Source organism: Mesoplodon mirus (genome assembly GCF_964341445.2).
Source record: "Mesoplodon mirus genome assembly, chromosome: 19".
In the NCBI taxonomy this organism is placed as follows: Eukaryota; Metazoa; Chordata; class Mammalia; order Artiodactyla; family Ziphiidae; genus Mesoplodon; species Mesoplodon mirus.
The window spans coordinates 2535153-2559755 of record NC_138995.1 but is presented as its reverse complement, the minus strand read 5'-3'; the positions used below and the strand labels follow the sequence as shown (position 1 = coordinate 2559755).

The window sequence follows — 24603 nt, the reverse complement described above, 5'->3', positions numbered from 1 at the left end:
TTAGCTAGTGAGCGTTTGACAATCTCTGAGCCTAGGTTCCCGATCTGGGTTTCACCCCTGCCAGCCCTTCGAGGGTTAATCCGAAGGTCTCTGGAGTTGGGGGGATTTACTGCCCCCAGACCTTTATCATCTCACCCTGACGTTGAGGGCTCACATTTCCCACTTAATTACTTGTCCGGCAATCAGAAGAGATAGCCGGTCCTGTGCTGAGTTGGCTGCAGCTGTGAACTGTTTATTTACTTTTCCTCAGTCCGGGAATGGCTATAATTTAAAGGTTCAGATCTCAGCTACCCTGCCTGGTGCAAACCCTGCTTAAACACTTCCATATTGCTTGGGTGGAATGCACTGGAAGCTGCCCCCACTCCCCTCCCTGGACACAGAGCGCTGAGAAGGCAGGTGTTCCTGGTTACGGAGGCTGCAGGGCCGGGGAAGGGGAGAAGGCTGCCCACCGTTACTGCCAACTCCGCCGTCCACCCCAAGAGCTCACGGAAAACCGAGAAGCTATAGTAGGCCTGAGGACCACGAGATGGCAGGACGGGATGGCCCCAAAGCACCCCACTCCCACAGCAGTGGTCCCTGCCACAGTCAAAGCCACAGCTCTCACTAATTCCTGCACCAAATGGTGTAATTACACTGAGGCTGTCAAATGGCATCCAGATGGTCTCGCCGTTCGCACCAGCGCTTTAATAAGCTTCTAGGCGTGACCTTGGCAGCTTGTGCCCCACCTGCGCAGCCCCCGGTTGTGAAGCCCGAGCCCACAATTAGATCAGATAATGAGCGCCCAGGCGACCAGCCTTGAACTCTGCAAGCCCTCTTCAAGGGGTGCCCAGAGAGTCACCCCATGCCACTGACAAATGGCATGCGTTCCACCACAAACGGAGGCCTGCCTGGGGAGATCAGAGACCCGAGACCCAAGAGCACATTTGGGGGGCCAGGCAGCTCCCAGGCAAGCTGTTCCAAGAGCTGAATTCTGGCAAACCAGAGGCTCAAGCCTGACCGTTTCCTCTAAAGCCCCAGGCAGCCCACCAGGGAGGAACTGCTTCTAATACTGCCAGCCCATAGGCACCAACAGGTGGGAACCCGAACATGGGAATCACCTGCTGCCACAAAGCTGCACGTGACCTCCACCAATTCATTCCCTTTGAATATCCTCGAGCCGGAGTAACTCCACAGTGAAGCTTTCAGTGATCTTGCGCTGAAAAGAATCACATTCCACTGGCCATTCTGAAAAGTCAAATTATTCTTTCCCAGCATGGGGCACACACCTCAGAGAGTGACAGAGCTAACATGCCTACACCAGGCACCAATGCCAGGACTTCACACATAGTGACTAAACTAACCCTCAGATGACCTGGATGCTGTTTTTAGCCTCCCTTTGTAGAAGAGAAAACTACAGAGAGGGTAAGTAACCTGCCCAAGGTCACACAGCTAGGGAGTGGCAGGAATGGGATTTGAACCCAGGTAAGGAAGCAGACATCATGAGTGCATACAACTATGATCCCATTTGGATAAACAAATAATAGTTAAAATTTTACTGTTACACCTGTATGACAACACGTTATATATTTTAAACAAAGTTGAAGAGTTTGTGCAAAGGTTTGGAAAATGCCAAACAGTCCAAGAAGAGCCCACATGCTGATATTCTCAGGGCCCTGCCAAACCGGAGAAAATGGGTAGATACAAAGAAAAGAGCAAATCAGAAGGCTTCTCTGTGATGGGCTGGCACAGAGGGCGATGGGAGAGGGGCCAGACACTTGAGCTCTTGGCCGGGGCGAGAAGTTTCTGTGGGAGAATCTTGTCCCTGATCTTTGCCAGGTTTGTTTCTCGCAGACCTCAGACAGAGAACGAGGGGAGGCTGAGACCCAACAGGGAAATGCAAAATGTGTTTGTTCCGACTCCCTCGTTATATTTGACTCTTTATAGGGCATCAGTACTCCCCTCAAAGGCATCCTGGGTTTTAATGGTCCTATCTCAAGTTGTCATTGAAAACCTACTCTTAAGATTGTGTCACCATTCTTAGTAAGATGTGAATGACTGACATTTAGGAAGAGGGGATTGCATTTCAGGTTACCACCTTAAGGTCAATTTGGCTTTTCAAACAAAGAGACCATGAGAAGACCCAAGACAAACATGATGCATGGAAAAATCATCATTTTTGCTAAAATAATGGGAGGGACACAATACCTCTTCAAATAACACGGAATGCAAAGATGATGTGGCTTAATGTGAGGAGATGCCCAAGAGGTCATGCCTGGGCACGTTTTGCTCTCGGTCCACACTCTTGGGAAGGGGAGCCTACTCTGTTCAAGATTCTGTGATAGAAAATCTTGAGGAACCGGGCCTTAAATTATGCAACTGGTTCGTTCCAGTGGTGACATCACCTGGCAGGTCACAAATTTATTCCAGAGTGAGCTGGGGCGGGGGGAGGGGTGGTTCCTGGCAAAAATGCTAGGACTCAGAAGCCACCAGTATTAGATACTTGGTGATCTGTCCTAGAACCGCTGCAGCCCAGCCAAGCGTTCACGAACAGGAGATCAATGGTGGACCCACCTCACCATCCAGGGTGTGTCTGCACGTGTGTATGCACATGTGTGCATGTGTGCTGGTATGCACAGGTGTGTATGTGAGTGGGTGTGTGTGTGATAAGAGTGCGTGTGGTGTGTGTTATGTGTCCAAGTGTGTGCATGTGACTGAACATGTGTATGTGCGTGTGAGTATGTCTGTTCCTTTCCAAGAAAAAAAAAAGTCTCAGGAAGACAGCATGAGACCATTTGGTCAGCCACCATATTTCACATTTTATTGCACCCCTGCTTTGGAAAAACATAAGCCAATAAACGTGAAACCAGTTCTGTGCCTGCAGCTTCCTGCTTTGGGTCAACAGAAACCCTGGGATGAGAAAGTACTGGGAGATTCCCAACAACAAAGCAGAAAGTTCATAAAAGACAAGGACCCAAAACTCTGAGGACCCCACTGCGTTCCCCGTCATGCTGACTTTCAGAAAAGACCGTAGGACTCGAACAGACAGGGAGTGAACCTGTCCAAGCCCCTCGTCACCCAAGAACCCACTGATTCTGCCAGACAATCAGGCTGCCTGCTCCGGCCTCTTCCGCTGTCTCCATGCCTGTCTTTCCACAAACTGGACCGGCAGTGCAGAGCTCTCAGAGGCCCGAATTCAAATCCCAGACCCACCACTCATCACCAGGCCCTTGTGCAAGGGAGGAATCCCTCCTGGCCCCTCCAGCGTTCCCATCTGCGGAAAAGAGAGACCACCACCACCAACACTGTCACTAATTCTGGCGCCGCCTGAGCGCTTCAACATCTGACTGCGCTTACCCCTTCGAGGACCGGTGACCTAAGGATGTACTACCGCACCTCCCGCAGGAGGGAACCGGGCACAGGAGGGACGCGGCGGGGAGGGAGCACTGGAACGAGGGCGCTACCTCTGCCACTGCCCACGTTTCCAGGAGGGGCTCGTTGCCCCCCACCCCACCTCATCTGACAGGAGTGCCTCTGACGGGTCTTGCAGGATTTCACCCTCATTGTTGTAAAGTTTCCTCGTGGAAAACACGAGCATTTTCCTGGTCTCTTCGTTAACTTGATGTGTCCTAAGGAGGGTCAATCCCCCTCTGGCCCTGACGCCTCAGCTCAGAGAATCCCAGGGTCACTCCGTGTTTCCTGGTTCAGGGCTCCTGTGCCCCAGGGGACAGCAAGGACTTGAGTCCCTTGTATTACTGTCAACATTTGGAAATTTCCAATGCAAAGAGCACTGGTTCCTAAAATGAGGCCTAAGAAGGTGCTCAAAACACTCACAGTCTCTGCTTTTGACTCCAGCCCTGTGAGTTCAGTGTGGTCTGCCCTGAGTTTACGATTATCAGAAACTTTGCCAGGAAGGTTATATAACTGAATACCATTATGGGCAATAAGAATTAATCCTTTCCTGAACACACTGTCTGTGCTTGCTGTGTGCAGGGCATCCTAGGATGTCTCCCAACTACCCCGTAAGAGAGATAAGATCATCCCCAGTCAGCAGAGGAGGAGACTGAGGTTCTGAGAGGCTCCAAGATTCAGAATGACCAGGAGGGGTAGCAGTGAAGATGACTCTCAGCCTGTCTGACCCCAGAGCCTGCCCAAGCTGCCAGGCCAGCCTTTTCCCAAATGTTCCAGGTCAGAAGAATTACCCGGGGGTCTGGTGTAAACTATGAATCCTGGGTCCCAGCCCACTTCTCGTGAGTCTGACTCTGAAACCGGGGCCTGAGAATCTGCATTTTCAGACAACCATTGCTGCCCACTCTCCATCATACAACTAGATTAATTACCTGTTTCCATGCACATTCCATGGCTTGATAAGAGCATCTTTCAGATGCTGGTACTGATGGAGAGGGGGGAGGACGGAAACTTAGCCCGGGCCAGGCAGGCAGGCCTCCCCTGCCCTCACCCGCCTGCACAGCGCCCCCGAGGGCCATGCGGGGCACTGCGACCCCCCAGCCTCCCAGCAGGGAACCCACCCACTGCCCCTACAGAAAGAATGGGCGGAAATGGCCCCAGGCAGGAACTCACCCCTGCCATTTCACAGAGCTCTGCAGGGGAGGGCCTGCAGAGGAGCTGAAAAGGCCAGGGACACGGAGCCAGCCTCGCGAGAGAGCCTGGCAAACAAAGCACAGCCCCCCCCCCCAGAGCAATCACCCGCCAAAATCTGCAAGCTCATCACGGTGCTTGGGAACCTCGAGGGGGGGACACAATACAGGACGCATCCTGCTCGGCAGAGATAAGAGAATTCCCAGGTTCTCACTGCCCAGCCTCCCCCTGGGGACAAAAGAGCTGGCAGGGAGCTTGGAGGAACGTGAGAAAGATGCCCGAGGCCAACACTGCACGAAGCTCTGCACCCCGCACTCCACACCCTACACCTCTCACCCTTCACCCTTCGCTCATCCCTGAAGTCACTCCTCAGATTGACCTTCAAGCCCACCCTACGTCTCGCTGGTTGTGGGGCCCTGGACAAGTGGCCCTGCCTCTCTGCTCCTCAGTTTCCCCACCTGCAAAATGGGGCTGCAGGTGGGAACTACCTCCGTCCCTCCTCGGGGTTTTGCTGTGATCCATAGTGTGTTTCTGGAGGACCCACTGTGCCCTCAGCACTTTCCTGTATCACCAGGTCCAGCCCTCATCCAGTCCCAGTCCCAGGAGCTGGGCTTTGGCACGAGCCCCTTGTCTCAGCGCGGAGGCCGATGTGGACGTGGAGGAGGTGACGTGGTGGAGCCAGAGGCTGTGCCCACCCATCTTGGAGCTCACCACTGTTCTGAGAGCCTGATCAGCACCAGCCAACAACACAAGTGGCGGCTCCAGGAGACTCCAATTCTATTCTTATCCGTGGGTCATGCCTTTAGGCTCAGTTTAATCCAAATGCTGAGCATTTGTTTGCACACATCAAAAATGATAATAACCGCAAGAATGAAAGCTAGTACTTACAGCTCACTTTCCATACGATGCCCTGGGAGGGTGGTGCTGTTATTAGCAACCCCAACAGTCGAGGCCACTGACATTCTGAGAGGTCAAGTCATCTGCGCAGCATCACCCAGTGGTGATCAGGGGTGTACTGTGTCTGCACAGTGCAGGGACCCAGCCCTTGGGACCTCTCTCTCTCTCTCTCTGGGAATTCCTTTCCCTCTCAAGGGCAGGGACCTCACCCGTCTCTCTCTGTGTCCCCAAAGGATGCCAGCACGGCAACCAGTCAATGGAGAGTTCGAAAGCGAAAGTCGAATTGACTCAGATTTTATTTCCTGGGTCGCTTTGAGCACGTGGTGTCCAGAATGGGCAGGAGGTGGCACCATGCTGCTTGGGGCATGTGGGGGTCAGGCTCCGACCTCTAGAGGGACCCATGCTACCCATGAGGTCTGTTTCCTTCACTCCAGGTGGGCTGAATGAGTTGGTGCAGAGCCAGTGTATTTTGGGGGGAATTCAACGATAAGGAGTCCGTCATGGAGACCAGCTAGGAACCCAGAACCTGTCCCAGCTCTCCAGGCAGAATGGAGGTGGTGGTGATGCCCTCAGGACCCTAGTGGGACCACTCTGTTCAAAGTGCAGTGAGTGCTTTGTTCAGGACAGAGCTGACCCCCCCGTGAAACGGAAGCCCAGGGCACGGAGAGAGGGCGAGACACACCTCCCTCTGCCTCATTGATGCCAGAGAGGACCTGCCACTCAGACCTGCCCGCACATGCCCCTGGGGCACTCGAGCTCTGAGCATTGCCAGGAGCCCCGTGTGGTGCACATCCCTTCTTGTTCCCAAGTCAAGGAGGTTCTGGAACCCAGGAAAGCCAACTCCAAAGCCCAGAGCCTCCCCCACAATTCCAGAGGGGGAGATTTTAAGTCTCTTTTTAGAGCTCCCAGAGTTCCTGTCAACCACATCCCACTGGAAAGCTTTAAATCCATGCCCTGAAAGCCACCACTTCCTCCCTCTTGGTGCCCTCCCTGGGAAGATCTGCTGAAATAAACTCAGGAGCGTGGAAAGGGGGCTGTGGCAGACACTGCAAGTGTGCTTCCCAGAGTCTTTGATGCCCACCTTCTCCCGACTGTGTACCTTACCAGCCTCTCTTGCAGCTAGACGCAGCCAGTGACACGGTTCTGACCCATTAGATGTCAAAAAGAGTCCAGGACACTTCTGGGAAAGCTTTTGCTTTCCTGATAAAAAGGGGCAGAGACCCAGCTGGTACAGTCCTGGAAACCTGCTCCTCCCCTCCCCCCTTGAATACAGACGTGATGTCTGGAGATGCAGCAGCCATCTCGAGACCACGACAGGACAGGTAATGGAAATGTGGCAGACAGAATGACACCCACCTCCCAGAAATGCCCACATCCTAGTCCCCAGAACCTGTCAAAATGTTAAGTAATATGGCAAAGGGGAATTGAGGTTGCTAATCAGCTGACCTTGAAATGGGGAGATCATCCTGGATTCCCCAGGTGAGCCCAGTGTAATCACAGGGTCCTTAAAGGTGGAAGATGGAGGTAGAAGAGGGGATCAGAGAAGAGCTGTGATGAAGAAAGAAGGGCAGAGATGCAGCATTGCTGGCTTGGAAGATGCAGGAAAAGGCCAGGAAGTGGGTTCTCCCCTTGAGTTCCTGGAGGAACACAGCCCTGTGACACCTTGCCTTTAGCTCCGTGAGACCCGTGTCGGACTTCTGACTTCCAGAACTGTGAGAGAATACATTTGCGTTGTTTTAAGCGGCCAAGTTTGTGGTCATTTGTCACAGCACCTCCAGGGCACTGACACAAGCCATATGAGATGCTGGCTTGCCCTTGTCGAGCAAACAGAGGCCAGCAGCTGCCTTTCTCCAGACATCCTTGTCGTGTGAGAAGAATGACCCCATGCTGGTTTAAGCCACTTCAAGATGGACTATTTGTGACTTGAAGCTTAACACGTTTCTAACTGCCATCTGTGTCAGCTGGAGAAGCTTTCATTTCAAAATTCCTTTTGTGAGAGAGAAAAAGCATCACCAGCTAAAAATGTAAATTGAACCCTAGGACAGTACCCCCAAGGTCTGACGATGAACTTTGGGCGGCCCTGGGACCTTTCTGGAGAAAGGAAGGTATAGTGAGATCAGAGTCCCTTGAGCAATTCTCTTCATAAAACTTTCTCTTCATATAATGTCCTAAAGCCCTCAACGTTCTAAAAAGGGAAACAGATTGTTAAGTAAATGTTTATTGAACCAAAGTGGACCTATGACAAAAAAGTTAATTGCAATAAACAGAAGGGTTACCTTCTCTGGCCATTGTGGCCACTACAATGACAGGGTCCCTGGGATAATAGATGTGTTTGTAGTTGCCCACCTGATAGGACTGGGTGCGACTTCTCCAATTTAATGGCCACTCAGGACTGGGTTCCTTGTGTCTTACTTTTATGGCAGGCTGTTTATCACTGATATGACCTCTCTGACAAACAGCCCTTTTTCAGAAACACAGCTTTACTGTAATCCATTTCTGAGCTGAATTTTCCCAACCTATCTGATTGCTCACTTTACAACTGGGTTTCTAGGAGTGGGTTGCGGGAAGATGCCTTTGCTTACACACGACGCACAAGGAGACTGTGCGCTGGGAAGGGACGTTTGTCGGGGACCTGCCTCGAGGATCGCTCGGCGCCGGAGTGGGCAGCCATTTGACTCCCGCTGCTCCCGGTGTGGTCTGACCAGGTTACGGATGAAAGAGATAGTCCAGCGAAAGGTCTAGCAGGGGCCCGGCAGGTGATCAGTGCTCAGCAAACGTTAACTATTGAAATGCCCTTCTCTCCAGCACTCCCAGCAGCCCACGGGGTAAGTCTGGGGAGCGTTCCCACACTCCAGGCCAGGAATCCGAGGCTGAGCAGGATTCCATGACAGCAGGAGAGCAGCCCATCTTCCCGCTCTTCCTGAGACGCCTCCCCACGGCACCCACGGCCATACTGAATGTGAGCGGCTGGGGTAGGCCCAGGTCCCGTGTTCTTTCCAAGGCCAGCACCGTGCACCCACCTTCCTCTCTGTCGCTCACGAGAGCCCTGTGAGGGGCCTTGTGCTGCCCACACTCAGGACGAGGAAGCCACAACCTCAGGGGGCCCTAGTGTCTTGCCCACCATTCTGAGACATTTGGAGACAGGTGCGAACGCAGGCGGCCCGACGGCACATTCTGGGGTCTCATCTGTGACCCCACAGCCCTGCTGGCCGCAGCACAGCCTTCTCTGGCCCCCCAGAGTGCAGCGAGGTCAAGCGGGCTTTCAGCCAAAAGCAGAGAGGGTCCCCTCCCAGGGCCAGGCTCTGAGCTCAGAGAACCGATTCGTGGAAAATCCCAGACTGACTGGGAGCCCAAGAGAGGTGTGGGGCCAGAGAAGGGAAGCCATGGGCACCCCAAGGCCCACCACGCAGGGCCTCCCAGGACTGTGACCACAAAGGCCAGGCCCCCCGCCCTCCTCCCGGGCTCGCCCACAGGTCACCTGTGCCCACCTGGAGAGACCTTCCCGCAGCCTGCCACAGCAGCCTCTGGGCACGGGCTGGGATCCTGGCGCGAGGGGAGAGTTTTGCCACTTGAACCCCTCTCTGGTTCTGACACCTTGTGACTCTGGGCAAACCCCCAACCTCTCTGTGCCTTGATTTCCTTCTCTGTGAAATGACAGTCGTAAAAGAAGCCTCCTGCTTTTAAAGGAAGTTTTGGCCCAAAACACCGATCCTTTATTTTCCCGACTGGTAGGAACACATTAATTCATTTTATTTTTAAAGAGGCCATGAGTGAGATATCCAGAATGTGAAGAGATAAACATCCCATCAGGAGGGTTTCTGTAAAGAAAAGTGTCTCTTTCTGCTTTGAATCAAGAGAACATCACGTAATCGTCAGATGTGACCCACACCGCCTTGGCCCTCTGCTGGTCACCCAACCACATCTGTTCCCCACCCCATTCCTCCCTGTTGACAGGATTCGGGTTTTGTTTGGTTTGGCAATGGACCCGACTAAAAATATGCAGTTTCCCAGACTCCTTTGCAGTGAGAGTGGTCAGGTGACATGGTCCCAGCCAAGGCAATGGAGGTGAACTGCCCAGAGGGGCCCTTCCAGAGGGACAAGACAGTGCAGCATCTCCCTGGCCCTTTATCCTTCCTAGAATGCCATGAGTCCCAAAGATGTGGCATTCACCTCAGGACCTGAGCCCACAGGCCCAGAGCCCAAAAGATGGAGAGAACCAGGCTCCCTGCCCGGTCTGCCCACCCCCACCTTCCCTGCCTAGGACTACACCCCTGTTATCTGTAGCTGACCCACGTGCACCTGAATACTAGGAGCTGCAACCCTGACCTCATCTTTGAGGAGTAAACACAGAAGACGTCAGACCGGCCATCTCCCTGGAAATAACTCCCACCCAGGCCTGGGCGCCCCACCTCCCTCTTGCCTAGCAGAGATGATTGACATCAATAGCGTCCAATCACAGTGTTCTCTGTCTTCTTTAGGCACTGAAAGGCAGACGCCTCTGTTCACTAATATAAGTACTGTATTTACTGGGGCTTGTTTATTTATGCTTTCCTTAGTGGAAGCACCTTCAGGTTCCCTGAGGTGTAACGTGACAAGCAGGCTGCGGCGCCCCGGAGCTGCTGTCTCCTCCTGAAGTGGTGACGGATGGAGACAGCACTGAGGCAGAGGGCCTCGGCGTCTCCGTCTGTGCAGTGGGGATGCCCAGACCGTGCCTGCCTGGTCCCGGGACTGCCCCCATCTCGGTGATAAGGCCAAGGCTGTGGTCTCTGAGCACGTCCCCCCTCGTCCATTCTCCCCGTTCCGGCCCACTGGGAGGTCCCCACGCTCCCCTTGCTGGCCCCTAACCCAGGCCAGTGCCTGGAATACAGCTGCCCCAGCTCCCCACAGGCTGAGCCTTCACATCTCCATTCAGAGGCCCATCTTAGGGCTTCCCCGAAACCCCCTACATGCCCAGTGTCCCATCTAACGCTCCCCCAAAGCCTGCAGCCGCCCAGCACAGTCCAGCCTCCCCGTGGACTGTGGGCCGAGATAGAAATGACCTTGCTTGTTGTTCACGGCTGTAAACCCAGAGCCGCCCAAGTGCTAGGCACGGAGTCAGGCTCCACAGACACTTGCTGCCCATGGAATGACTGGCGCTGACCTAGTGGGAGATGCTGTCGTTTCACAGCGGTGGCTATAGAGGGCTGGGAGGTACAGCAAGGCCTCATTTTGCCACGTCTGTGTTTTCTCTCCCACACAGCATGTCCTTACACCTCCTACCCTTGGGGAAGGGAGGAGAGTGTCTCATCGCATTGGCCCTGGTGCTGCAACAGGAGAGATGGCTAACCCCAGGCGACCAAGACTTAAAGGAAGGACAGCCTAAAAGGACAGAAGGGAGAAGTGAAATACTCAGAATTCCCTTCAGTTCCCCACTGCACTGAAGCCTTGAGGCAAGGAGGTGAGTCACTAGTTGGAGGAGAGGGAACCGCACTTGGGGAGAAGGAACAGCAGGTGCAAAGGCCTTTGAAGAATGGCGGGTTGTGGGTGTGTCACGGAGCAGAGTGAGGCAGGCCGAGGCTAGATTGTGGTGGTTGTTGGTTTTTATAACACGGTATTATCATCAACTCTGCTTATAATAATGATAGTGTCTGTCCAGCACCAACTATGTTCCAGGTACTTTACCTACACCATCTCAGTCCCTACAAACCCCAGGAGGTAGGCCCTACTATTATCCCATTCTATAGAGGACAAACCTGAGGCCCAGAGAAGCAAACTGACTTTCCCCAGTACACCCAACAAGAAGGGGCAGAGCTGGGATCTCAATCCAGGCTCCTGGCTCCTCGAATGCCATTTTATACCGCGGTCCTTGCCCTTGGGCAACGTGAAAAGGGCTGTTTGTCACCCGGCGATGATCATCACTCAGCTCTCAGCACATCCTGCTACGTAACGAAAGCACAAAACCTGTGGCACGTGAGGGAAGCATTTATACCCTGTGTCGTAACTGTTCAGGTAGGCGTCGCTGCTGACGCTGGCTGGGCTACTTACATATCTGTAGTTCTGCTGGGATGAACGGGCGTCTCCCACCCTTCCTCAGCCAAGCAGCTCAGGCCCTGCTCACACAGACAGCAGAGGCGCACGAGGACTAGTGGACACGGGTAAGAGCTCCTCCAAGCTTCTGCTTGAGTGGCGTCTGCTAACATCCTATTGGCCAAAGGAAGTTACACAGTGAAACCCAGACTCCAGGGACAAGGAAATCTACCCGCCTCTTAGTAGAAGGTGCTACAAAGCCCTCAGCAAAGGGCTTGGACCCAGGGAGGGCTGAGGCCCTGAGGCCACTTATGCATTCCACCTGTCGCAGGTGAGGAAGGCCCAGGCCAGGGCCAGAAGAGATGCTGGGTGGGGAGGCAAGGGGGCCTCTCTGAGCCCGGGTCCTCCCCTGGGCAAACGAAGAGTGACTTGTCCAGGGTCCAGCACAAGGCAGCAGGACAGCTGGAGCCCTTGTCCAAACCGTCTGACTCCAAGACCCCTTCCCCTTGAGGTGTGAGCCTGGGTGGATCACTAGATCCAACCAAGAAAAACAGAAACTTCGCTGAGTATTTAAAACAGAGAATTCAGTACGTGGAACTGGTTGCTCTGATGATGGAAAACGGAGAAGCCAACCGTGGAGCCTGGGAGGTATGCACCGGCAGGAAGCTGCCGGCACCCTGGGGCCAGAGGGACAGAGAGGGGCCAGGGCTGACAGAGCCTGCCCCTGTAGCAGCACCGCTGCTGAGCTGCTGAGATGGGAGCTGGTGGGGGAGGACGGGGAGGGGGAGGGGAGGGGAGAGGGGGAGGGGAGAGGGGGAGGGGAGAGTGCCCAGCTTCTCCCTCTTCCAGCCCCCCCTCCCGGCTCTCACCAGCGCCTCTCACCAGCCAGACCCAGCCAGAAGCCAGGGGAGCCTGTGAAATGCAGCCTCTCAGCCCCTGCAGCACAGAGCCAGCCAGGGAGGGTTGAGGGATGGGGCTGAGGGCACAGAGAGGAAGCCTCCCTCGGGACAAGTGGCCTCTGTCTCCCGTGTGCTCCAAGCCAGTGCACACATGCAAAGCCCTGGTTCTGACCCAGGAGAGCTGGGTGGGGCCTGAGACTCTGCATGCCTAACAGGCGCCCAGTGATGCCCAGGTTGCTGGTCTGGGGGCCACACTTCCCGAGGCAGCAACAGCAGGGAACGGAACGCCTACAGGGAGACGCCCAGAGGACATTCGTTTAGTATTTACTGCAGCTGGGCTTTCCCTCCTCCTTCCAGCCTCTGAGGCAGGAACTGCAACGGGAGAGAAAATCAACACCACCAACTCAAGAGACTCACCGGGGTCACCCCTCTCGTAGGTGGCTGAGATGTGATGCCAGGTGGCCCCTCTGCCCGTTTGTTCCTGGGCTCCAGGAACTGGCCCACAAATGGCCACGACCCAATCGTCCATCCCGCATACGCTAGGGGCCCAGCCTTCTCATTCACAATCTCAAATCCTCACGACCTGAAAAAGAAAGATCACCAGCTCCATTTTAAGTCGGAGGAAACCTAGGCTCAGGAAATTTAAAAACTTCACCACGGGTCCCCAGTGAATGGAGGCAGAGCCCTATTTGAACCCAAACCTGCCGAAACCCTCTGCTCAGGCATCACCCCTGCCTCTCAGGCTCGCCCTCCATCACTCAACAGGACTGAATTCGAAGAGCCTACAAGGCCCTGTTGAAGAACGTGGGGCCTGTGATCCCCCACCTGGATTCAGACCCCAGCCCTCCCAGCCCTCCCAGCCCTGCACACGAGCTGTGCCTCCTGGGAATCCCACTCAGGTGCCTCAATCGTCAAGTGGGGACAATGACATTCCCAACTCCGTCAACGTGTTGGGAGGCACCATCCAGTGATCCCGTGCGACCCTTGGCACGTTCACACTCTGGATAAATATCAACCTTGTTGTAAGTACGCAACATTCATGACACTTAGATTCCGGTGGAGAGACACAACGCACAAATCATCAAAACTAGGCGTTCGTCATGTGACTGAGTGTCCAAGATTAGAGTTCCAAGAGAGTGTGCGCGATGGAACAGCAGCACGGCACTCTCCGAGCCCTCGCCCGGGCCCTGTGGGACTGGGTGCCCGCGAGGCGGCCTGCTCTGTGGATTGCTCACAGCCCTCCCAGATGGGAGTGTGTCCCGGCTCCTCACCAAACCAGCCTCCACTGCAGCCTGGGGTAAGACCTGGGAGAGCAGCCTGGAATGTTTGGGGCCCAGACACCTCCGATGCAGAGGCGGCGACACAAGGCCACTGAAAGGTGGCCTCAAACCTCACTTCTCCAAACCGCACAGAAGATGCTGGGCAAGTTTGTTTCTGAGAAGACAGGCAGGGATTTGAGCTTCTGGCACTTGTTTGCACAAAGGATTTCGGCCTTCTTTCTCCTGTCACACAGCTTAAACACGTTAGCTGACCCTTAAATGGAATCCCCACGATGCCCCCCTCTCCCTCCAAGAGAATTTGCCGGGGGGTGCGGAGGTGGGATAAAATGCATTGTGTCCCGAGGGCTTTATTCCCGGCACTGTGGGGTTGATGACTCCATGCTAACTGTATCTTCTGGGTTTTTGAGTGTCTTTTTCTCTTCTCCTTTACCTTTTAACTAAAACACAACATAAAATAAGCATTTTGATTGCATTCAGCTGTGAAGAGGGAAGTACATATCCACCCCCCCCACCTTTGCTGGCAGAGATCAAACGTGAATTTCTCAAAAAACAAAAAGTGGAAAGTTTACAAATACAGGACTCAAAATCTGCAACAGCACACCATCACTCCAAGCCAGGGATGTGTGCAGCCCGACATGCTTGTAGGCAACCAGGCCTCCATGCTGTTTCTCTAATCCCACGTGCAAACATGGTACCAGGGCCACTTTCTGCCAGAAAAAAAGAAAAAAGAAAGCCCAGAAGAGGCAATAGTCTCTGCATCAGCTGAGGTCCTATCAGCCTGGTTGGCAAACTGAAACATAATATTTTAGGCTGAAATTGGTCAAATAGGCTGTTGAATTCATTTTCTAAAAAGTCTCACTCCAAACAAATTTATTAATTTACACGAAGTCTGAAAGTGCTTTTCCTTGTTGGGTGTCTGAGACATGAAATATTTTCAACCAAACAAGAAAATGTTCGCTGTTGAATGGCCTATTAGAGCTGTCACAAATGTGATTTCTGGGAATAAACAAGATCGTAAGAAGACTGGCCGGAGCAGAAACGTAAGTCAGCGTTAATAGGTGGTGTAATTAAATTATCCCTTAAGCCAAGGTGCTAAGTGACACAGCTCTTTGTGTGTGAATTATAATACAGTCGCCTCCCTGGGTCTGCACAGATCTGAATTGGACCTTTCTCCAGAATCACTAATTTTATTTTTCGGTTTCTATGTATCAAATAGCTCCCTCTGTTCTGCAGGCGAACCAAAGTACTTGAGACATACAAATTCATAGTTTCTCCATATCATTTTACAGAGGTTCACTTGATACACACGTGGCTCCATAAACAACGTTTATTTTTTATGGGTTAGTATCTTGCTCAAGAAAATTAAAACTAAGTTTCAGGAAGCTTTATTTTCATTCTTACTATTGTTCGCTGGTCACTGCCACTCAGTACTTAGATGACTTTCTCCCCAAAGGGTAAAACATCTTTAAAGCAGAACACAGTCTATTTAAACAGCTTGTTTTTGCACAATCGTTTTATCAATGTGTAGATTCGAGGTATGAGTAGTCGGCGACTTGCTCAGTTTGTAAATACATACAGGTATAAAAGCTGGCATGTCATTCAATTAAATTTTTAGAGAGCAATGCATGATTAATTACTACCAGTATGATGGCGTTATTGCTCTCTGCTGCATTTAAAGACATATTTCTATGTCTTTAAATAGTATTTCACAATTGGAGTGAAATGAATTCCTGCCTATCTCCCTGCCAAGGACAAATGATAACATTATTTTTAGGAAAAGAAATAGATCTTTTTGTTGCTGTTGTTGAATTCCAGTTTGTTTAAAATAATTGTCAACATGCACCCTATTTCTTTTTAAGTTAAAGAAAAGATACAGCAAATATTCCATAAAACAAGTTAAGGAATCGTGTTGTCCCAAGAAGAATCAAAACACTGAAATTATCCAAAAATGTTTTAAAATCATTTTAACATTAAATATGTTGAACGACATGCTCATGGTTATTGAGACTCTCTCTAGCAAGAGGTGGGGATAGAAAAACGTTTGTTTGTTTTTGAAATAAAGTAGAAACTTTTCCCAGTTGGAGAGGAGGAGCTTCACTCCTGGGAGATGGAGGTTTAAAAGCTTTAAAAAGCTGGCGATACCATTTAGCAGGCGCTGATATAATGAAATACAATGCCCAGGGTGGGAGGCCCACACACATTCATCACTTTCAAAAGGAAAATACTTTTTTGAGAAGATGAGACTCTGGTATCATTATCTGTACACTCCTGATTTTAATTGGCCATTTGTACGCATATAAGATTCCATGCAATACTGTAACACGTATATTCTTCGTGAATGTTACAAACGGAGAATCATATCGTTTACTTGATAAAACATAGGCAGGCAACAGATAAAATACTGAAATAGCTGCTAAGCGTCTTCCGTTTTTATTTTGAACATTTCCAGAAAGTATTTCGTTGAACTCTAGCTGGGTGATGTCTCAGACTATTTCAGGACGGTGAGACACTTGGTAGTTAACAGTCGCCTTAAATACTTTAATACTCTTGGATGGCTTGGCCAGGCCTCAAAAAAGTTTTTCTTCTTGCTTTTAGAGATCACTGGATGCACTCCAGAGAGGTGAAGGGGGTAAATCTCAGTATCTATCTTCCCCACCCCCACCCGTGGGTCACTCTAGAAGTAACATCGCCATCTACTGGACAGCAGGGGAACCTCCCTAAGAAGGGGAAGGTTTCTGTTTCGGCAATCCAAACTAGAAAGCTTACAAAGTATATTTAAGATGTACAATGCCATAGCTTCAGCGACAGAAGAGCAAGAATAAAATACTCTAATCAAAAGTGCAGGAAAGTGGAAATACCCTTTTTGCACAAACTAGTCTGCAGCAATTTTGAAAACTGGTTCTACCCCATCACCCCATCCCCTGCAACAACCCCCAGAGAGGAGGAGGAAAAAGTAAGACAATTGCTATTTTAAATTTCTAAGAGTTTTATATTAGTTATGAATTTCTGGAGTGAGAGGTGTTTTTTTTTTTGGTCACTAGTCAGCTCCCACCTTTTTCTCTGCACACTTCCTGGGGGTTGGGGACACGGAAGAGGCGCGCACACACACACACACACACACACACACACACACACTCCTTTGGAGTTCTTTAACCTAACAAGGCTTTGGGAACACAAGAGCATAAAACTGGGATAACCCAAATATTATTCTAAACTCTTTTTTCAGGCACTTAAGCAAAACAACTACCATTTTTGAAGTTTATATAACTTTTCCTTACAAATACAATCACATTCCAATTATACATCTGCATGATGTCGATTTCTGGATTTTCTTATGCAAGTAACAGTCCTGCTTTCCCCCCTTCTTCCTGCTCCTAACTGATCACTGGATTGGCCTTGAAATTTGAGCATTAATTGCTTTCTCTTGGTAATTAAAGTCAGGGTATTCTTTTCATGAGAGAACTACATTGTTTTACAATTTCCCATACTCGTTGGAATAGTTTCACCGAGGAGAGGAAAGAAGTCAATTGTGGCCCAGAATATTAACATATGTTTTCTTTACAACCCTCCCAACATTTGACAAGATGTTCAGAAAAAAAATGTGGTAAATAGATAACATGTTAAATGAAAATTACAATTAAATTTATTAAGTATCACGATTCACCCATTTTAAAGGAGAAACATTTCTACTGAATTTTATTTTTCTTTATTACACATCATAAAAAAAATGTTAAGTGTCCTAGGAGCCTTAAAGTCAGGCTTGCTATTGTATTACAGTCACAGATTACTTCATTTCATATATATATTCATTTCATGTATATATATATATATATATGTATATATATATAAATACCAAAGTATTTACATTTTGTAAGTTAATTTCTCACTCAATAGAGTTTGAAAGATCTGGACATTATAAAGGCAAACTCATTTTCTGCTGGAATGAAATGAGAAAATGAAAAAATTTTTAATTCATTTTATTAGGTAAATTCAGTAGGGACTCCCTGTTAGCCCCTGAAAGAAACCAGCCTGCTTCTGTTTACTTTCTCCATCTTTCGGAGCCTTAAAATGAAAATTGAAGTCACTGCAATAGGTAAGCACACTCCCCCTCCCCTTCCTACCCGATGTTTGTGTAGAAACTGTAGGGTCTCTTTTCCTAAAATTGAGAATGGTGCTGAGGGCTGACAGAGTGAGTTCAGCCTAGGAGCCCCGCAGAAAGCTAACTGGTAGAGAAAGAAAGGGGCAGCGGGACGGGACGGGACGGGACGGGACAAGCGGGGTCAGAGCCACAGGAGAGACTGGAGTACTCACAGTTTCCAGTGTCTGCTGCTGTCTGTCTGTGTCCTGGTCCCGATTCCAGAAGGAAATGTGGCTCTTTGTGCAGAACCAGAATGCACATCCAGGAAGCTGGCAAAATCACTAGCTAAACAATCAATAGAGGAAACACAACAAATTAAAGTACCAAATTTGGTTTTTTCTCCAATAAAGGAAAAGAAAGTGAGCAGAGGGGAGGGTGGGGAAAGAGGACATGTTATAATTTTTTCCTGTGACCTGAGCTGGGCCCCAGGTTAATCTCAGTTCAAATTTGGATATTTGCTCTCCTGCACCCGCATAATATAAAGGATCATTCGACCGCCTGTCATGGACGCAGGCTTATCGCAAACCCTGAGATTCACTGTGTGAAACAGTCTGAGTTCCTGCCGCAGATCTGAAAGGAGTTTTCCTATGAAAATACACTTTAAAACTCAGCGACCCCCGCCCCTAACGAATGCCTTCAGTGACAGGAAATGTTAACCATTTTAAGCACTTTTTATTTGCATTTGCTCTGAAGCTGAGGGAGCGAGGGGAGAAATGTACATTTAATGATTGGTCGTGAAAATCAGATCATGGAGTGAGCATGGATCTGCATGTTTCTGAGCCGGTTGGGGGGTGGGAGTATTGAGCATCCTGGGTCCTGAATTTGCCCAGACAAGAGTGACTTCGCCCTGAATTCCCACAGAAGCTAGAAAGGCTTTGTGTATAGCAGTTGAGCCGTATTTCAAAATTCTCTTGCTCTGTTGCTAAGTTAAAGGCAGTCCCCTTCCACTTTACAGCTGGGGAGTCTACAGAAAAGTGCCTGTCTCGCACTGTTTGTGTTGCTGAGATGTGTTTGTGTGAGTGTTTTCTCCCTGGGATCAAAAGGGAAAAAAAAAAAATTTCCCCCCAACTCAACTAAACACTGAAGCTCAGAAACACACGGAATGTGTATAACATTGTCCTTCAGAAATCCATCTTGAATTTTTTTTTAAAAACTCCTCTCTTTGATCAAAAGCCGACAGAGAATTACATTTTTCTCCATTCTGTTGCATTTAACGTGGACTAACACGGGGTGAGTTTAAACAAACAGATGGCCTGGGCATGAATGCTTCTTTCAGTTTGAGTAGCTCAAGGTGGGCTGGATCCATGGGGGGTGGGGGTGGGCCGCAGTCGGGAGGATTAGTTGGAGGGGAGGAAAGCTGCAAAGTTTAGGGGGAGCTAAGACAAGAATAAACCCGTGATGAAAAAAATTTTTAAACTACCTCTCTGCTTTGAGCCTGCGATCCTCCAGCAAGTGTGCAGTGTAACTGTTGAAATTCTTCTGCCTAAAAGATAAATGGCCTACTTGATTCAAGAGTGTCAAGTAGGAAAAACAAAACAAAACAAAAACTCTTCAAAGTATATTTTCAGAAGACAATCTAATGCACAATGAACGCCCGGTAAGAGGGGTGTGCAGGGGAGAAGGCCAGCTCCTCGTGGGAAACCCTGCACGACAGTGGTACTCCAGCCACCTTGGGATGGAACGGGGGCCAACTGAGAAAGGCCAGTCCTGGGTTGAGGGTCTTCACAGGGTTGAACTGGACCTACCCACCCCCCCTGCCCCGAAGCCCCAATCAGAACGGCTGCTTGTGGCCTCCCACGTGGGAACTCTAAGCCACTGACCCACACGCCATGAAATCCTTCAGCCCAATGGGAACATACAGGGCCGTACAAGACTGGGGTGAAAATTCTGGGGCGTGTGGACACTTTGAGGTCCCTGCTGAGAGCCACGCAATCTGGACTGTGTCTTCCCCATGTGGAAGGAGGGAGGTGCTAGCTGGTGCCAGTCTACCCGTGGGTGGGCCGGCCATGGATGCCCACCTTGGCCTCAGAGACCTTCCAGCATCCTCTTCCTCTACAGAAAGAGTCTGCAGAAGAGGGACAGCCATCCTCGCCTCTGCCCCACAGCCTGGGAGACATCTCACGTCTCCACATCTCAGGTATTAAACCCCAGCCAACTGTTTGGACAGGGCCTGTGCCCTGGCTTCAGGGCCTGGTGGGTGATAAAATGCAGAGGGCATCACGGAGAACCCTCTGAGACAGCGTTCCCTCTCCCTTTCACTGCCTGCGGAGCAAGCATGACCTTCCCTCCGTGCTCCTTCCCTCTGGTGCTCAAGACGCCACTGAAAGGAAGGGGAGAAAAGATCAACAGGCCGTGTGGAGTCACTTGTCAGCAATGGCACACACCCCACTGGGGTGCTTAATTAAAGGCCAGGCGATTTCTGGAGGATCAAACCAGAGAGAAGGAACCCGGACCCGGCCAGGCTGCTGTGTGGAAATTCGGGAGTCCTCTGGCCCAGGGACCCCATGACCCAGCGACCGGCCCCATGCTTGCAACCTTCACCGCGTCTCTCGGGTTCCCAGGCCCTGAGCTGTACCTTGAGCTCTTGGTGCTCAGATTCTAGTTTCCCATCCATGTTGGGGCAGACACAGCCCAAGCCTGGAGCTGGCAGGATCCCGACAACTTGGTGAAGGCAAAAGAGCCTGCAGGGGAGGAAAAGGAAGAATATTCTAGAAGGAGACAGAGCCCAGGCGCTGGGCCCAGAAGGCAAGCGACATCCACTTTTCTCCCTCACTGCCCTTTCTCTGAAACACCAAAAACAAACCAGGACAGCATAAACGTATGTGTATAAAGAATGTAGTGACTGCACGCACACACACACGCACATGCACACGTTTTATTTTTAATTTATTTATTTTAAATGCCAGACTATTTCTTCTTACTAAAGGCCTTTTCTCACACTGTTTTATCCCCTAGTTTCACAGAGCTTCCCTCCTTCGTGTAAACGAAGGCATTTCCCACAGCCCTTTGGCTGGAATGTTCGAAAATGCTAGCATCGACACATTTCTATTTCATTTTATTGCAGAAAAGTTGTTTTATGGCACAGAGTGTGTGGTGTGTGTGAAGAACGAGCAAAGGAGGGGGGTTCTGCTGTGGAGGGGAGCTGCCCCGTGGTGCCGTCGGCCTCATATAAATCCTGAAAAGTGACAGTTGAGCTGGCGGGAGAATTTGGGAAACCAACAGACAAAATATACAGTGCAGCCCGTAGGCCTCACCTTTACGAGGCAGAGAGAGCTTCTGGAATGGATGGGCCAGGACCTCCGAGGCCACTCATTAGGCACTTGATGAATTGGACATGGGGCCCACTGCCCTCCTGGGGCAGTGAAACGCTCGAAAACCAAGTTTTATTAACCTAATAAAATGAAAGGGAAAAAAAGTCAGGAAAATTCAGCTGGAAGAATAAACGCGAGGAGCATAGCAAGTTAACCTACTTTTCATGTATTCAGAACCGTTTTGGCAGCTACGGGCAGTTCCCAAAAAGACCCCACATTCCTAACATCAGACTTCAGCCAACTGGCTATCAACTGGCCACGGCAGCCTAGGAGATCCAGAGATGCGTTGTCTCCACGGCCCCGGGAATGAATACAAGTCAGTACTTTTTCATCACGTTTAACGACAAAGCCAGGGAGGGAGAGAAGGAAAAATGGCAAAGCAATGTCTTCAGGGGCAGACAGGGGGTTTGGAGAATGAAACGGACGCTGGCTGAGGTCTCGGGAATGCCGTCGCACCCAGAATCAGGGCTGCGGCCTCACAGGGGAGCATTCCAGTAACGAATTGGAGTAGTTCAAGCACAGGCAGACGTGCCAGGCTCTATTTTACCCACAAACGCCTCCAGGGACACTCAGCTTGGGCATGGGGGCTGTGAGGGTCCCTTCTCGGAGACCAGCCCAAGCCCAGCCTTCTCGTGCTCCTGGAGCCGCTCGGGGCCATCTCAGTGGAACTGGAGCCTGCTTTGTCCAGGTGCCTGGCCAGGCCACCACTCACCCCCCAGGACGCGAGGGAGCTTTGTTATCTGTGGGACCGAGAGGCACAGGGTGCTGGCCAGCCTGTGTTCACACAGTGCCCCTGCACAGGGAGGAAACATTTCAGCAGCAGATGCTTCAGCAGGACTGTGCAGAGGAGGCAAAGACGCCTCCTCCCGATTCCCCACTAGGTGTGCGGGCTCAGAGCTGGCCTCGCAGCACCATCACCCATGGGCAACGTGTCAGCAGCAAACGTTCCATCAGCCAGAATCAACAAACCCCCACCCCAAAACCTCACCTCTAGTCCTACTCAGCGGGCCGGCCCACACCTCCCCATGGCCATTCCTTTTTTTTAATAACACACATACACACACTACCACCACTATGCATGTGTACGACCACTGTCCACTCCTCGCTGGGCCCAGCTCCGGCCTCTGGGCAAGCCTCTAACACACACAACCCGGCCCTGCCTGTGTGCAGATAACAGGATCTCATCTGCACATGCTACTGCTATCCAGTTCCTAGGGTATTTATGCAGCTCTGAAAGGTGGGATAGCTCCGGGTTTTTTGAAGTTGCTTTAAAATTTCATTGCTACAGGGGATTTCTAGGGCAGTGAAACTCCTCCAGATGATACTGTAATGGTGGATACATGACATCACGCATTTATCAAACTCCACAGAACGTACAGCAGCAACTACGGACTTAACAATGGTATCTTGATATGCCCCGTCAACTGCACCAAATGCACCACACCCGTGCAAGACGTTAGCAACGGGGGAAACTGAGGTGCCGGGGCAGCAAGGAGGTGGGGGCTGGCCTGTCTGCTCAGTGTTTCTGTAAACCTAAAACCACTCTAAAAAATGAAGCCTGCTAATAAAAGAAACCTCGCCGCCAAAGTGATAGAAGGAATTTTCCTTCACTGCTCTCTTCCCCGTTTGGTATTTCCTGGGAAAGCAGAGAAGTTCAGAACAGAACAAAACTCCTCCCGGCGCACAGCTAGTCCACCCACCCCACTCGAGGCCATCCTGTGTTGGGTCTGGTCTCCGAGGATGTTTTCCAAGACTGCTTTCTGCAGACAGGGGTGGCCTGATGCTTCTGCAGTACCGACAGTGATCAATCCAGGTTCCTTGAACAGTATTCTCATTTATTTTTTATTTTTACACTAACGCCCCAGGGTTCCACCCAGTTTACAGTCAAATGTCCGCCCATCAGCCAGGATTACCACGGTCGTTCTGCCCCTGCCCTCTGAGGCCAAAGAGAAGGCTTCTGAGCCCACCTGTGAGCCCACAAAGCTGGCACGGGTTACGCAGGAGAAGCCACCTTGGGGTGTAGACTCCGAGGTGAAAGCTGACCTGAGGAGCCTCCTGCCCCAGTGGGAGGAAAGATGGGAAGCTCACTGCCAACCTCTAGGGAAAGATGGGCCCTGTCCCTGTGAGAGAGAGACAGAGATGGGGAGAGACAGAGATAGTGAGACAGAGAGAGAGAGATGGGAGGAAGGAGCAGAGAGACAGGGACAGAAAGAAACAGAGACAGAGACAGAATAAGGGGTGTCTGTAAGCCAGAAACTCAGCCTCCCCCCCCCCCATCCTCCCTGGGAGCTGGTATCTGGAGCCCCGGCCAACGTAAGGGTGGACACAGGGCAGGCCCCGCATTTACACAGTTTATACCGGGTCTGCACCCCGGCCGCTGTCAGCTCTGACACTCAGGCCTTGGCATGTCGGTTGCTCCGTCCTGCAGCCTCAGTGGCGCCACCAGGTGGTGAAAGCACAAACCCAGGTTCCGGCCCTCCAGCTCCGCTGCAGGAGCTTTTAACGGGGGTGGCCCCAGGATTGCAAACACCATGCACGCACAGAGGGAGACGCCCGGAATACCCAAACCACCGGTTCCATTCTGCCTGGAGCCGCCTCACGCGCACTGTGACCCCACAGCGCCGCCTAAATCCAGCCAGCAGAAACATGGGGGGCAGACCCGATGTCTGGTGCCCCGAAAAGAAGGGGGCAACGAGGAACTCCAAGCTCTGGGTTTGGGGACATCAGCCCCAGTGATGTGATCGCAGTCTCTCTCCTGCCCTTTGTTAGCTCAGAGCCAGTTTTCAAACCTCTAAACCTGGTCCAAGCCCCTCATGCTTAAAATTATTCTATAGGGTTGGGAGGGTGGAGAGAATAGAGGATATCTAGCAGGAAATACACATTCCAAAAAAGAAGAGCCTCCTTAATATTCAGCAAGGTTGTGGGCACTGGGGTGGGGGTTACCAGGCAAGGACGGGGAGGGGACGAGTGCCCAGGCACACCTGATCTCCCCATCGCCATCCTTCCTCAGAGGCACTTTCTAGACCAAGCCACAGATGTTTTTATGGCACTTCTTAACTGGTGGTTGGCATTGAAAATAAACTTCAGCTAGTACTACCCATAAACAAGCAGTAATTGTTAGAGCTGACGTTTATTGGGTGTTTCCAGCAGGCTGAGCTCAGAACCTGACACATGTTGACACGCTCCACCAGGCCCTTCTGGGAGGCGCTGCTGGCACACCCATTCCGCAGATCAGAAAGCAGAGGCACAGTAAGTTGCTGAGCTGGATCCACAGCCCACAGCCAAGCCCTGTCTCTACCCACCTGTGTCAACCCAGGTGACGTGAGGGGCTGCCTCTCACTAAGGCTGGTTATGAAAACCCAAGAGAGAAGGAAAGCAGATTTCACTCCATTTACTTCTCCATCAAAGTTGTTTTAGGAAACAGGAAGCCCAAGGAGAAATGGTGGGACCAGGGGAGACTGATGAAAACAGGCCCAGTTGGGCCAAAGGCTAGACAC

The 24603-nt window shown here is 51.1% G+C and overlaps 1 long non-coding RNA gene across 1 annotated transcript in view; it reads right to left on the bottom strand.

Annotated features, from left to right (window-relative positions):
- The window catches only part of LOC309795382, a 154752-nt gene extending 133308 nt beyond the window's left edge, over nucleotides 1–21444 (bottom strand). The window contains exons 1-6 of the long non-coding RNA XR_014292246.1: nucleotides 21050–21444; nucleotides 20371–20476; nucleotides 19216–19278; nucleotides 17969–18080; nucleotides 12795–12960; nucleotides 11497–11652 (exon numbers count right to left, since the gene is read on the bottom strand). This is a non-coding gene — a long non-coding RNA (uncharacterized lncRNA). The remainder of the gene's footprint in view (nucleotides 1–11496; nucleotides 11653–12794; nucleotides 12961–17968; nucleotides 18081–19215; nucleotides 19279–20370; nucleotides 20477–21049) is intronic.
- Nucleotides 21445–24603: the final 3159 nt, after the last annotated feature.